This window comes from Eptatretus burgeri, chromosome 13, assembly GCF_056783735.1.
Source record: "Eptatretus burgeri isolate ZD-2024b chromosome 13, Ebu_testis_v1, whole genome shotgun sequence".
Taxonomy (NCBI): Eukaryota; Metazoa; Chordata; class Myxini; order Myxiniformes; family Myxinidae; genus Eptatretus; species Eptatretus burgeri.
Window position 1 is genome coordinate 64,957,867 of NC_140973.1, and position 13,414 is coordinate 64,971,280.

The window sequence follows — 13,414 nt, forward strand, 5'->3', positions numbered from 1 at the left end:
TTTCTGAAATGTTCGACATGTACTCGCCCAAAACCTATCTCCTCCTACAAATATTTTTTGTTCGGGCTGCAAATTGGCATGAAGGGAGCTAGATAGATTGCGCACAGAACTCTAAGCTTCGATTTTTTGACCACTTTAAAGGGCCGTTGCTATGCCGTTGCTAGGGCCAGGGGTACCATATTCGAAAGCACACAATTCCCAGAAATATTGGTCCTACCTACCAAAATTCATTGGAATCGGTTGAGTGGTTTAGCCCCGAGGCTTGACCAAAGATTCGCAGACAGACAGACAGATGGAAATGTCCAGAATAAGGGTGCTCTAAGAGCAGCCAACAGACAGACAGACAGATGGAAATGTCCAGAATAAGGGTGCTCTAAGAGCAACCAATATTTAGTTACATGTGTTTGTGTGTGTATGTGCATATATATACACACACACACACACACACACACACACACACACACACACACACACACACACACACACACACACACACACACACACACACACACACACACACACACACACACACACACACACACACACACACACACACACACACACACACACACACACTTAAAACCATGCATATATATATATATATATATATATATATTTTTTTTTTTTCGTGTTTTTTTTTTTTAATCAAAAAGGCGGGAAGTCCCCATGATGGAATCCCACGGCATTGTGCATTAAATTTCAATACTCCCCTTATACAGAAATCTCTTGCAGATGCAACGTACGTAAAACTGGAAATATCTTTCCACTGAGGCTCGACGAGGTAGCGTAAAGTTCTCACTCTCCAGACATGTCACAGTAAAGCATCTCATTACATCGTAATTTACTAATTGAGACAGGCCTTGGCCGACAATCTTTGACACTCTCGAAAGGTCTTCCATAATTGTGCCACAATGATCCCAAAAGAGAATGAGAGTAATAAACCCATACAAAGTTTCACTTTTCTGACAATACATGATGGCATTTGACATTCCTTCATCTTTTTCCATTCCCTACGGATCATGCAGCCTTTCTGAGCTATTGAGGATCTCAAGTAATATTATACCAATCACACCACTTCCTGCCACACTGTCATTTTGTTAGAGAAATGAGTCGTCGGAGGGAGAGAACTAAACTAGGAACTTGTTCCAAGTGTGTCTGGCATATAGTCTCTGTAATATACTCGTACACACGTGTCCGCATGTTTGTACACGACAAACGTGTGTGTAATAACAATGACGAGACAGACCATCAACTGAGAATTATACTCTCATTTGGGTTTTGGCCTATTGACCACAAGTAGTTTTGCGATGAGGCCGATCAACATTGCAAATACATACCTTTTGTATAAGTATATAGAATGCTGTGCTTGACATCGACATCAATGCTTGAAGGTGCGCCCATGTACGCACACGCACACACACGCACACACACGCACACACACGCACACACAACGCATGCTGCTTTAATTTATTTCCATCCCCTTTCAATTTTCCTCTCTTGTATTCATAATTATCTGGGTCTCCACACCCCACCCCCCCCAAACTTCCCCCTTCTCCACTCCTCCTTCCACACCCACACTGTCTGATAGAGTACATTCCCTCAAGGAGTGTGGAATATATTACTGTGGCAGTTCAAGAAAGGCCATTGCCAACAAGCATAGCATGCAGCGCAATATGAATGGTAATGCCAAATGCTATATCACTGCCTTCAGTGTCAAGCGCCGATTCAATTTCACTGCCGGTGAAACAAATGCCAGGAGCCAGAGGACGCTTTGGACGTCAAACGTGCGACCAGAATTCACAGATTATTCCACCGGACCAGCTAGGCCACGGTACAATGTAGCATATGTACCGGCCAGCCTGGCCACAGGCGAGTTGGAAACGAGAGAAAGGATGAGGCCTTTTCATATCATCCCCACTCAGCTGCTGCACATTAACTATTATCAAGGTCCAAGCAGTGCACAAGCATACTAGGAGAGCAGGAAGGGCTTTATATTGGTTCTGCCCACCTCTCTCAAATCCCGTGGTTTCTGCTGTACCATGAGTTTTCTTCTTTTTTATTCATCATCACAACTTGTAAATAGATTCCACTTTCCTGAGTAACCCACCATTTATTCCTCCTCAAACGGTAGTTGCATCATCAAATGAGATTAACACCTTGTGTCATATAATGAATGGTGGGTTTTCATTTGTTCATGAAATTAATGATGGTCTTCCATGAAGCATCCATGCTGCCCACAGCCTGTCTGGGATTTCTGGTAGTAGTGGGATTGCCATTGAGCTATTTAGTATGGATTCAATCTCCGATGGTCAAAATAGTTCCATCATACCTGCAGGTCTGGTGTGTGGAGAGTAGGAGGCCCTGCACTCTGGTCAGTTGGGGATGTAAATCCGGCTGTCCTGTCTCTACTCAAGATGTAGATGTTAAAGATTGCATGATAGCTCTCAGAAATAATCGTCCAGTGTGCACCATAAGCTGCATCGAATTTGTCGTACCTGCTGGAGATGGGAGGTCTGAAATGTGGATACATGAGCAGGCATGATGAGCCAAATAGTAATTAAATGCATCTTAAAGATTTCCTGTTCTGGAGCAGTTAGTTTGGCCCAAGATCATTAATGAAATAATTGGGCCAAATTTCCTCCTTGGCTGATCTCACAAGAATGTGGGGATGATTTGAGCCATTAAAAAAGAAATAGTAGTTGTATTAATTTAATATACTACTCCCACTGCTAATAACCACCTTCCATAACCTTACAGTGATGCCACAGCAGTTTCTCTTTGACTTTGAAACGTCGGCAGTTTAACAATGACTAGTCATAATTCCATTCTTGCACTAAAATAGGCTCATGACAAAACTAATAATAAGTAAAACCCATCATGGACAGACACAAGGAAGGACAAGAAATGAAGATAGACAAACTTGTACATCACCTTCGCCAGAATGCAGGGTTTCAACAGGAGATGGAAAACAATTTCAAAGTAAGGAGAACAATGCAATTTATATTAGATTCGCAGAGTGAACAACAAACAACAAGCACTTGTACAATGTACTGTGATTGGAATATCATGGTGGATTTGCTTTGGTATTATCGGTGCATAAAAACACAATAAACAGCTACGAGTTACACTTCCGATCTTTATGACATCACAATGGTTGGGAAATTAGCCATCAACTCTGTTCATCATAATCCTCATCATCAGCATCAACCCGATTTCGGTCCACTGCGGGACAAGCGAGGGCCTCCCTCTTCTCACTTGGGGGTACATTGAGGGTCACGGACGAGCAAGGTGTTGGCATTCTCTCTCTCTCTCTCTCTCTCTCTTTCTCTCTCTCTCTCTCTCTCTCTCTCTCTCTCTCTCTCTCTCTCTCTCTCTCTCTCTCTCTCTCTCTCTCTCTCTCTCTCTCTCTCTCTCTCTCTCTCTCTCTCTCTCTCTCTCTCTCTCTCTCTCTCTCTCTCTCTCTCTCTCTCTCTCTCTCTCTCTCTCTCTCTCTCTCTCTCTCTCTCTCTCTCTCTCTCTCTCTCTCTCTCTCTCTCTCTCTCTCTCTCTCTCTCTCTCTCTCTCTCTCTCTCTCTCTCTCTCTCTCTCTCTCTCTCTCTCTCTCTCTCTCTCTCTCTCTCTCTCTCTCTCTCTCTCTCTCTCTCTCTCTCTCTCTCTCTCTCTCTCTCTCTCTCTCTCTCTCTCTCTCTCTCTCTCTCTCTCTCCTCTCTCTCTCTCTCTCTCTCTCTCTCTCTCTCTCTCTCTCTCTCTCTCTCTCTCTCTCTCTCTCTCTCTCCACCCTCTCTCTCTCCACCCTCTCTCTCTCCACCCTCTCTCTCTCCACCCTCTCTCTCTCCACCCTCTCTCTCTCCTCCGTCTCTCTCTCCTCCCTCTCTCTCTCCTCCCTCTCTCTCTCCTCCCTCTCTCTCTCCTCCCTCTCTCTCTCCTCCCTCTCTCTCTCCTCCCTCTCTCTCCCCCCTCTCTCCCTCTCTCTCCCTGCTTGCTAAGTGCAGGTTGACCACAGAAATAATCAGCATTGGTAGCTCCATGCTTCCTCACTGGAAACCCAAAGCCTAAGCCACACTGACCAGATTCCCCCAGAGATCGAGTACAGATGAAATGTTAAAAAGTTGTCTGTATTGTGCGAGTTGTAATTAAGCTGTAATTCAGTGGTGTACAGTATCAAGTTCAAGGTGACCGAGTTGGGTCGAGTTTGTGTTGGTAGGTTTTGAGTGCGGGGTGGGAACTGGAATGAGGTTTTGATAATGTTAATCTAGAGGAGCGTGGGAGGGTTCATTCAGATGGATGGATTATGGAGTGTGATTTGTTGAGTATTTTATTGTTGTGCTGTTGTTGCAAAGTGATGGTGGTGATGTGATGATGAATGTTTTCCATGATGTTCTGTTTAAAGGTGGAGGTGTCATGTTTGAAAATATGTTGTTACGCATGCATGCGAAGCAAAAAGTAGGGCGAAGCAATTGGTTCACTTCTGTCTGTCTGTCCTGTCTACAAACGTCAGCATATGATCGAGGAACAACTTGATTTCAATCAAATGTTAGATTTTGATCATGAATTGGAATATGAATCAGAAAACGAACCTCTAGTTTAGCAGTACTTGGACTCTGAATTTACCCCGATCACACATGCGCAGAGAGGAGTGAGATAGTTTTTTTTTTTTTTTACTCTGTCTGCCTACCTGTCAGTGAAACAAAATTTAAAGTCATTCCAAACAGGAAACTTCCTACTTTTAAGGACATTATAAAGGACAAAAACAACAGGCAGGAAGAACTCACGTGTTGTGTAAAATAAGGTGGTGTATAAAACGTTGCATCGACAGCGGTACACTTCTGGATTTTTTTTTGTACAACCTTTAAAGTCTTTATTTTATTTTGAATGAATTATATACTGGAACACTGGAGAACACAAATCACCTTTAGGCACTTTCAAAACCCTTGCGTTTAGCAGAATGTGGATCAAAAATTTGTCATTTTCTGTAAATTTTTGATTTTATGGAAAGTCATCACAACCAATCAAATTTGCCGCACGTAGAACACACCCTTGTTGTATTATGTTTTTCTCGCGTTATATCATCATTGTGTATATATATATATATATATATATATATATATATATATATATATATATATATATATATATATATATATGATAGTCAGTCTGTCCATTTGGGGAGTGGCTTCCCAGTTCAGGGAGGGAATTCAAAATCAAATCGCCACCATTTTGTTTGCTCCGTGTAGACTCTTTTGTTAGGCTCGCACTTTCCTACACTCACACGGCTTTATCTTAACTCAAATTTTATATCTGATTTCATTTTTTGGAGTCGCTGAGATCGTGTAAGTTTCGGATGCAAAAAACTGGAAGAAAATTTGCGTTTTTAGACAAAAATGCATTTAAAGTGAAATTAAGGCCTGTGCTATAAAGTCCATAGAGACTCCCTCACAGCTTTATTTGAACTAAAATTCCATATCTGATTGCATTTTTCATAGTCGCTAAGTTGGTTTAAGTTTTGGTTTCAGAAAAATGTGAGAAAACCGGACGAATATTGGCGTTTTTAGACAAAAATGCATTCCAATAGCCAATCTGTGATGACCGGGTACCAAGACGTCCCACTTTGATGCAACCCCGCTTTGATCAGACAATTGACACTGATCCATAACATTTATTATAATTCAATTGAATTTAGAATGGGATTAAAATAAATTCAATTCAAATCAAATGGAAGACCAAATACGTTGGAGTAATCAGAAGGAACCCAAACAAGCAAAAAGCAAAGATGAAGTCATCTGAGCCTGGTGTTGGCGCAGTGGTTAGGGCAGCGGCTTGGGATCCAAAAGGTCCTGAGTTCAAGCCCCGTTGGGCCACTGAATTAATACACCAGGGGGTTGACTCAGCCTGTCATCCTTCCGAGGTCGGTGAAATGAGTACCAGTATACTGGGCCGGTGTATACCCCGGGTAAAATAGGTGTACCATGTCCCTTTGTCGTAAGAGGCGACCAGGGTTGCGTCAGGAAGGGCATCCGGCGTAAAACATGTGCCAAATCACTAGGGCGGATCATACGGATGATCCGCTGTGGCAACCCCTAACGGGAGCAGCCGAAAGAAGAAGAAGAAGAAGTCATCAGGAGGAACCTCGATGGGATTCACATTTCAGCTGCTACTCCTCTACCCTCAAACCCATCCAGGCACAGCCAAGTGAGCCTCAAAAAAACAAAGATAAAAAACAACCCAGATCAAATAAATGAAATTATTCTGGCTGCCAGATCATGCGTTCGATCAGGTTGAAATGTAAAACTTATATTACCCATGACTACTAGATCATAATTGTGACATTTCATGTCATTTGATGAAGCAGTTCAAGAGAAAGATTAAAAAAAAAGATTTTGCTCAATCTAATATGGCTGCTAGACCATGTGAGTTATCAATTATTCGTGAAAACCCTGGTATCCCCAAGGCTTGAGGAACATTTGTGTAAATTTTCCCCTCAATCTGTCCAGCCATTCTGGAGAAGATTTTTGTAGGTTTTAGGGTAAATCCTATATGGCTGCCAAACCATGTGACCTATGATGTCATTTGTGTGAACGTTTTGCTCCTCATGAATAGGTGGTCATACATGTAAAGTTTCGCTTCGATCTATTTAGCCACTTCAGAGAAGAAGATTTTTGAATGTTTAAAAAAAACAACAATAACATGGCTGCCGAATCAAGTGACCGATGATGTCATCAATGTTTTTCTGTTGGCCATTTTATCCCAAGATGACCCTTAAAAATTTCATACTGATCAGATGTAGCGTTCTATGCATGCAATGATGACATCACTTAAAAAATCACACTTACTCCCGATAAGGAGTACTTGCCATGTGCCAAGTTTCAATTTTTTTCTTGGTGCAGTTTGAGATACAGAGGTCCAAAACTTTTCCGTTTTTCCAACATGGCTGCCACACACGTGACCTATGACATCATAATTATCATCGAAACATTATACATGACTCGTCGATCCTATGGTGAAAATTTCATCTCAATCCAACAAGCGGTTGTGGAGAAAAACACTAAAGTTCTGTGCGGTCAAACAATCAAACAGACAGACAGACAAACAAACAAACAAACAAACAAACAAACAAACAAACAGTCACAGACCCAAATGCAATTCCCTCTCCTTCGGCAAGGGTAATAAAACATTCTCGTATTCGGATCCAGATTCAGATATTCACCAAAATCGAACCGATTTGTCTTTGTCTTTTTCGTACACCCAACCTATCCATCAAATTTTGTCGGAATCGGTCCATAAGTTTTTGAGATATCGTGATATGTATAATTAATGTTCGTCCCTGTCTCTCAATGATGAAGAATCAGTTTAAAAATACGAAAAAAATTCTTGGATATGGATCCAGATTCAGACCTTCACCAAAATCGAATAAATTTGTCTTTGTCGCATACCCAACCTGTCCACCAAATTTTGTCCGAATCTGTCCACAACCTTTTGAGATATCCTGTTCCCAAACAAACAGACAGACAAGCCGGTAGGTGGTGATGGGTCGCCGAGCATGGAAACTATAAGATATAGAGCAAAATGGATGTCATATAGCGTTTGGGAATCACCTTAAGATTATGCATATCAAATCTCATCCAGTTCCATCTACTGATAACTACTCGGTATCCATTTGAATGAAAAGTACCGAAAATGCGGTCTGAAATCGGAAATCTCCAAAGTCCGAGGGGGTGCTGTCGGTGAACAAAGATCTAATAGTGGGGCAACTTAGCATAACAATTGTGCATTTTATGAGGAAAGCACCAAATTGGGCACACGAGTAGCCTAACATATTATGAACAGATTTGGATATTGGGCCATCTCAAATTCAGCCGCTGATGACTGTGGCAGCCATTTTCCAAAATGGCCACTAGCGGTTACTATAATTTCACTCTAACATTGGTTTCAAAAGCTGAATTTATCAGCTTTTGAACATTTATCAAAAGCTGAATTAAGAAAAACATAACCTGTAGCCGCCATTTTGCAAGATGGCTGCTAATTATTTGTTGTACCGGATGACTATCTCACTTATAGAAATTGGTTGTTGAGCATGGTGGCAAACGAATCAAGGGCTGCGTCTCATTCATATGAATACCGACATCTCACTCATAGAAATTGATCGAGAGATGTCTGATTTAAATGTTCTGAATCAGTGACACAGTCTGCTCTGTTAATATTCTCTCAATTTTGTGAGCACTCTCCCTCACACACACAAAGCTGTGCATTCAAGTGCGGCCTTTTTGCACTTGCAACGCTTCAGAGCTCTTCTTGCACTTGCACGATACTAGCTCATAGCAGGTGTGGGCTGCTTTGGGTATCTTCGTCCAGTGTGGCTCGTACACCCCCTCGTCATTCTTGACCCAGCCCCAGCTGGATGGAGGAAGCAGCTCTGGCATTGGTAGCAGTGTTTGACCCCACACATGGCCTCCTTGGTAGGCCGCCCTCTTCACATGCTCCTCCAGAGCTGCCTTCGTTGGCGGGATCAGGTGCACGTTGTTCTTCGCGAAGAGTTTCTTCCGGGCCTTGTCAATGTCGTTGCACGTGCTGCTTCTGTCATAGAGCAATATGACGAACCTCTCGATGGTGTGCATGACATCGTCTGGTATGCCACTTGGTGCAGAGGATAGCTTCAGCAGTGCATCTGTAAGTTCTGTCAGAACGGTCCAGATTGTCCAAGCAGTCTTCTTACCATGTGCAGCAAAGCTAGATACAGTGTCACTAAGAATCCGTTGAAGGGCTCAGCTTCTTCAAAGATGTGGCGGCGCACGGTCTGTGCAGCACGTGCAAGATGGACCACATCATAATCACTGTCCAGATCACAGGCTTTGATGAGAGCAGCCCCAACGTCTTTTTCAAATACCAGCAGGACGTCTCTCCCCTTTGTGTGTGCGTGCATGTCAGGGAACTGGGTAAGGAGTCTCTGCTTCAGTCGTGTGGAGTGGACCCTTGTGTCGAGCTTAACCCCTAGCTGTTCCATTCTGGACTGATAGAGCTCTACGAGATGAGCTAACTTGAACACCGGTGCTGTCTCCTCATCTAGCCGAGCTTCTTCTATGTAGAGGACCAGTTCAGCGAAGACAATACGTGATACTTCTCGCTCCTTGTCTTTGTACTTGGGTCCCTCAGACTGGGCCTTTCTAACATGGTTGTGCAGCACTGATAAGCACTTCTTATGGTACTTGGCGTCCTGGGCGACCATGTCCCCGCAATGAGTCGGCCGAGCAGTTCTGTGTCTTCAAGAATGGCTGCCCACTGCCCAGTCTCGAACTTTTCTGTCCATTTGAAATGTTGCAACTTCGTGAACACCATCGGTTCCTGCAGGTTCTCTGCAGAAGAAACACTGGGCTTTTTGGGCCTTCTCTGTACTGGATGATCTTGAATGAAATCTGGTGCGTTTGCATGCATCTGGTATGTCATGGATCTCTCCTTCTGTCATGAGTGTTTGCTTTTCTACCCTTTGCAATTTTTTATTGTTATATTTGAGCTTGCATGTTTGATGGTACAAAGCATTGTTTGCAACCATGGCCGCTTCAATGCCATACCCTTATTTGAGTCTTTCCAACTGAAGTGTTCCTGGAAGTTGTCCAAGCTCACTGAATCTGATCAAATTGGCTGCGAGTGAACTGTACCCACTCCCAGAGTCTTTTCGCTTGGACTGTGAAGGACATGTCAGAGACTCTGCTTTGTTCTCTTGGCAAATGATACACAGCTTCCAGTTAGTTGGGTGCGTTGATGTTGATGGGACAGGATGCTCAAGGCCAACCAATTGTAAGCTCTTGGACATGGTCAAGTTGTTCAATGTTACACTAGGTATCTTCTGTCCACCAGCAACCACCACCATCAGGATCTGAAATGACACAATGTAGGATAAATTAGTCATGAATTAAACCGGTTTTCTCCTTGCCCATCGTCATAAATACTATTGCCACTTGTACAATCTTCTACAGACGCTGGTGACGGCACAGACAATTCACACCCATCATCTGAGTTGCATGGCTTCATTCCCAATACGACCTAATTCATCCATATTTAGGTTACTTCGAGCCGATGTGCTGAGATGTGTTGCGATTGACTGTAACAGTCAATAAAAACATAGTTTCAGAAAACGGAATGGTTACTCAACAAACTGACCAAAACAAATTAGCTTAGCCATGAAAATGGAAACTAGAATGGAAAACTACTTACAAATGGTTTGGCATTGCCGTCAATCGAACGAAGATAACCTGAAAACTAACGAGTTATCATGGTAAAGATATCTCTCCAACACGACGGTACGAAGAGAGAACTTCCTCACTCAGTAGCAAACTGGAACTGGTGCCGTGAAGGCAGAACGGAAATACATGCAGAACCTCGTAACCCGGTAATCCGTGACTGAGATAATCCTATGACCAACTGCACCCCACAAACCAAACTCAACTTGATGAACTACGGTTAACAATGGGATAGCATAGAGAACTCTATGGGCACAGAACAAAATAACAATGAATCGAGTCAACAAGTGTAAGCTGGCAACTCAACCAACCGTACGCGATTCCGGGGTCAATATGCACACACGCACACCACTTCTACTACCATGTGCCAAGCCAATAGTGCTATGAATGTTTATCATTGGTTTTCATTCAGAATCTGTGTCTTAATAAGACTAATTAGTCCACTAACCTTTTTTTCTCAACCAAATCAAATTGTTACTTTCTTTGACCATTATTGAACCTTAATTAGTAAATAAACTTTCACTATCAACCTGCATTCCTCTCCAGTAAAGCAGATATGTGTCATAACAGTAACCACTGGTGGCCATTTTGAAAAAATGGCTGCCACAGCCATCAGCGGCTGAATTTGAGATGGCCCAATATCCAAATCTGTTCATAATATGATCGGCTACTAGTGTGCCAAATTTGGTGCTTTCCTCACAAAATGCACAATTGTTATGCTATATTTAGCTAAGTTGCCCCACTATAAATCGAAAATCCGGCGCGATCGTTTGTGCACAATGTATTCCAGACGATTAGTGTGAATTTTCATGACCATCCGACCATAACCCAAGGAGGAGCAGCATTTGGCGCGAAGGCACCTCCAGCTCTCGCATATTATCCATTTTTGCACTAATTCACCTTTGACCCCTGACCTAAGCGAAATCGGTCAATATGTCCTGAGGCAAAGTTGTAGTACTCATTGAGTACCATGAACCTGCAAAGTTTCATTCGTATCGATCACTCACCTGGTCATTAGGAGGCCTTCAGTTTTCGCCAATTTTCGCGCATACCCTAATTGTAGCGGGCGCTGCGGGTAAAGTATTCCATATATCACAAAAACCGGAATATATTTGATCGAGCATCACCTGTAGATCATTCGTGCCAAATTTCATAACCCTACGTGTGATAATGGCTTTCGGAATCGATTTCGCGTGAACGGTAGCGATTTTGAAGGTTTTTTGGTTGTTGCTAGGGAACCAAAGCATCCCTAGAACCATCACAATTTCCAAAGCACAAGGTCATAAGATGTCCCTACCACCCGAGTTTGGTCAAAATCCGCCCACGTTTACTACCAATTATGTTGATGACAAACGAACAAACATCCAAACAAACAGACAGAATTACTGACAATAAGGGTCACCTGTTTCAGCGACCCAACAGATAGACACACAGTAATGAAAACATAACCTCAACCCACCTTCAGTGGCGGAGGTACCAAGAATGACTTGTTGGGAGCCTTGAGGATGACTCGTTACAACAATGCTGCCACAATCTTGCTTGGCGACTTTAGGCACCGAACATGCATTTGAAAGGGCTGAAAAACAATCAAATTATTAAAATAATTTTAAAACCTGAACTTCAGTGCCCTCGAAAAGATGGACATTACTCAAATATTTTCATGGATAAAGTTACATTTACAGTTTCATGGCAAGAAAATAAAATTAATGATAAAATGCAATGTCACCGTGCAATTCATTTGTACCAAAGTCAAAATCGCTTACAAATCCACAAGAAATGTTCCTTCAAGCGTAAAGCAATCTAAATAATAATGCACAACATATGTACATTTACTGCAATACATAGTACTTCAGCATTGCCAAGTGAATATTAAACAAGTGGAAACGTAAAATGGACCACTGGCGATGATAAACTTCGCTAGATGCAGAAATGAAAGATAATCACAATCTTTGTTAGCCTGTGCAAAGAGCCAGGCCGTTGGCAAGCTTCGTGTGGATAACTTGGTATTATTTGCACATAATCAATCATCTGAATATTGCCAGGGACAACACTGTTATGCTAATGGGGTCAGGGAGCGAGATGGCGACGGGATTAATTATGATGATAATCATTATGACGTCAATGTAAATCAACTCCGCTATATATTCCAAAGCTCGCTTTCCACGACACCAGGTTGATGGCGTTCTTGGCAACGATTTTCACTTCAACAACCGCACAGGAGAGGTAGAGGAGATGAGATAGTCTCACCTGTTCCCCCCTCACCCAATCACTATGTTTCCTTGTTCATTTCAACAAAAAGGAAGGTGTGTGTGTGTGTCGTTGGTTGTTATCTCCATAATTCTGGTTTCAGAAGGTGGAACGAAGTCCTCCCACGACTTGAAGCATCCAAGTTCGTTTTGGTGAAGGATCTCGATTCATGGGCTAAGTTTTCTGATGTTTGTTTCATGGGGAGGTGGGGGGTTGGATTTGGAGTGGAAGGGTTGGTATTAGGTCAGGAGGTGGGGGAAAGGGTGGGTGGTGTGAGTTGCATCTAGCCATGCCCCTACCTTCCTCTACGTTCAACATTGATGATCGTTTTTTGAACATTATGTGCGAGAATGTTTTCCAGAAATCGTGACTTATTGCGAGAGCTTTGTAAAGTGAGCGATGATAGATTGCTGCAATGGAGGCTGATGCCCGTTCTCTCCCATTCACAATGAGCCGATCCAGCAAGTCGTCCTTGTCTGTGCTTGCTCTGCTCGTTCACAGTCAATTTAAATGCTCTTTCTTTCTCAGTTGGAAAACCCAAAGCTGTTCAAACATCACGGCAGTTCCCAAGGGTGTGGCGATGTCTTTCCGAGTGATTGAACACTTTTCCAGACCAAAATCAAACATTTATGCTGCAATTTTCCCATAACATTGTTGTAAATTGCACCATCCATTTGTTTTTCGAAACTCCAGCTTTTCATGAGATTTGATGTGGATCATGGGGGATTGGGTGGACAGCGAAGACGTGCGCAGTGCCTTGAACACACCTTTATGCACCACGATCGAGGTGTGCACTCATGTGCAGTGAGCATACCGGGCCAAACATTCTAATGCTGAAACATAGTTGCCAAAGCCCCGTCAGTGAACCAAAGGTCGTAGAGAATTTGCCAAGCGAGGGCATTCGGTCTGAAACACGAACATGGCGTCAGCGACAG

The 13,414-nt window shown here is 42.8% G+C and overlaps 1 pseudogene; it reads right to left on the bottom strand.

Annotated features, from left to right (window-relative positions):
- Positions 1-1,631: 1,631 nt before the first annotated feature.
- LOC147014663 (uncharacterized) lies at positions 1,632-9,805 on the bottom strand (annotated as a pseudogene).
- Positions 9,806-13,414: the final 3,609 nt, after the last annotated feature.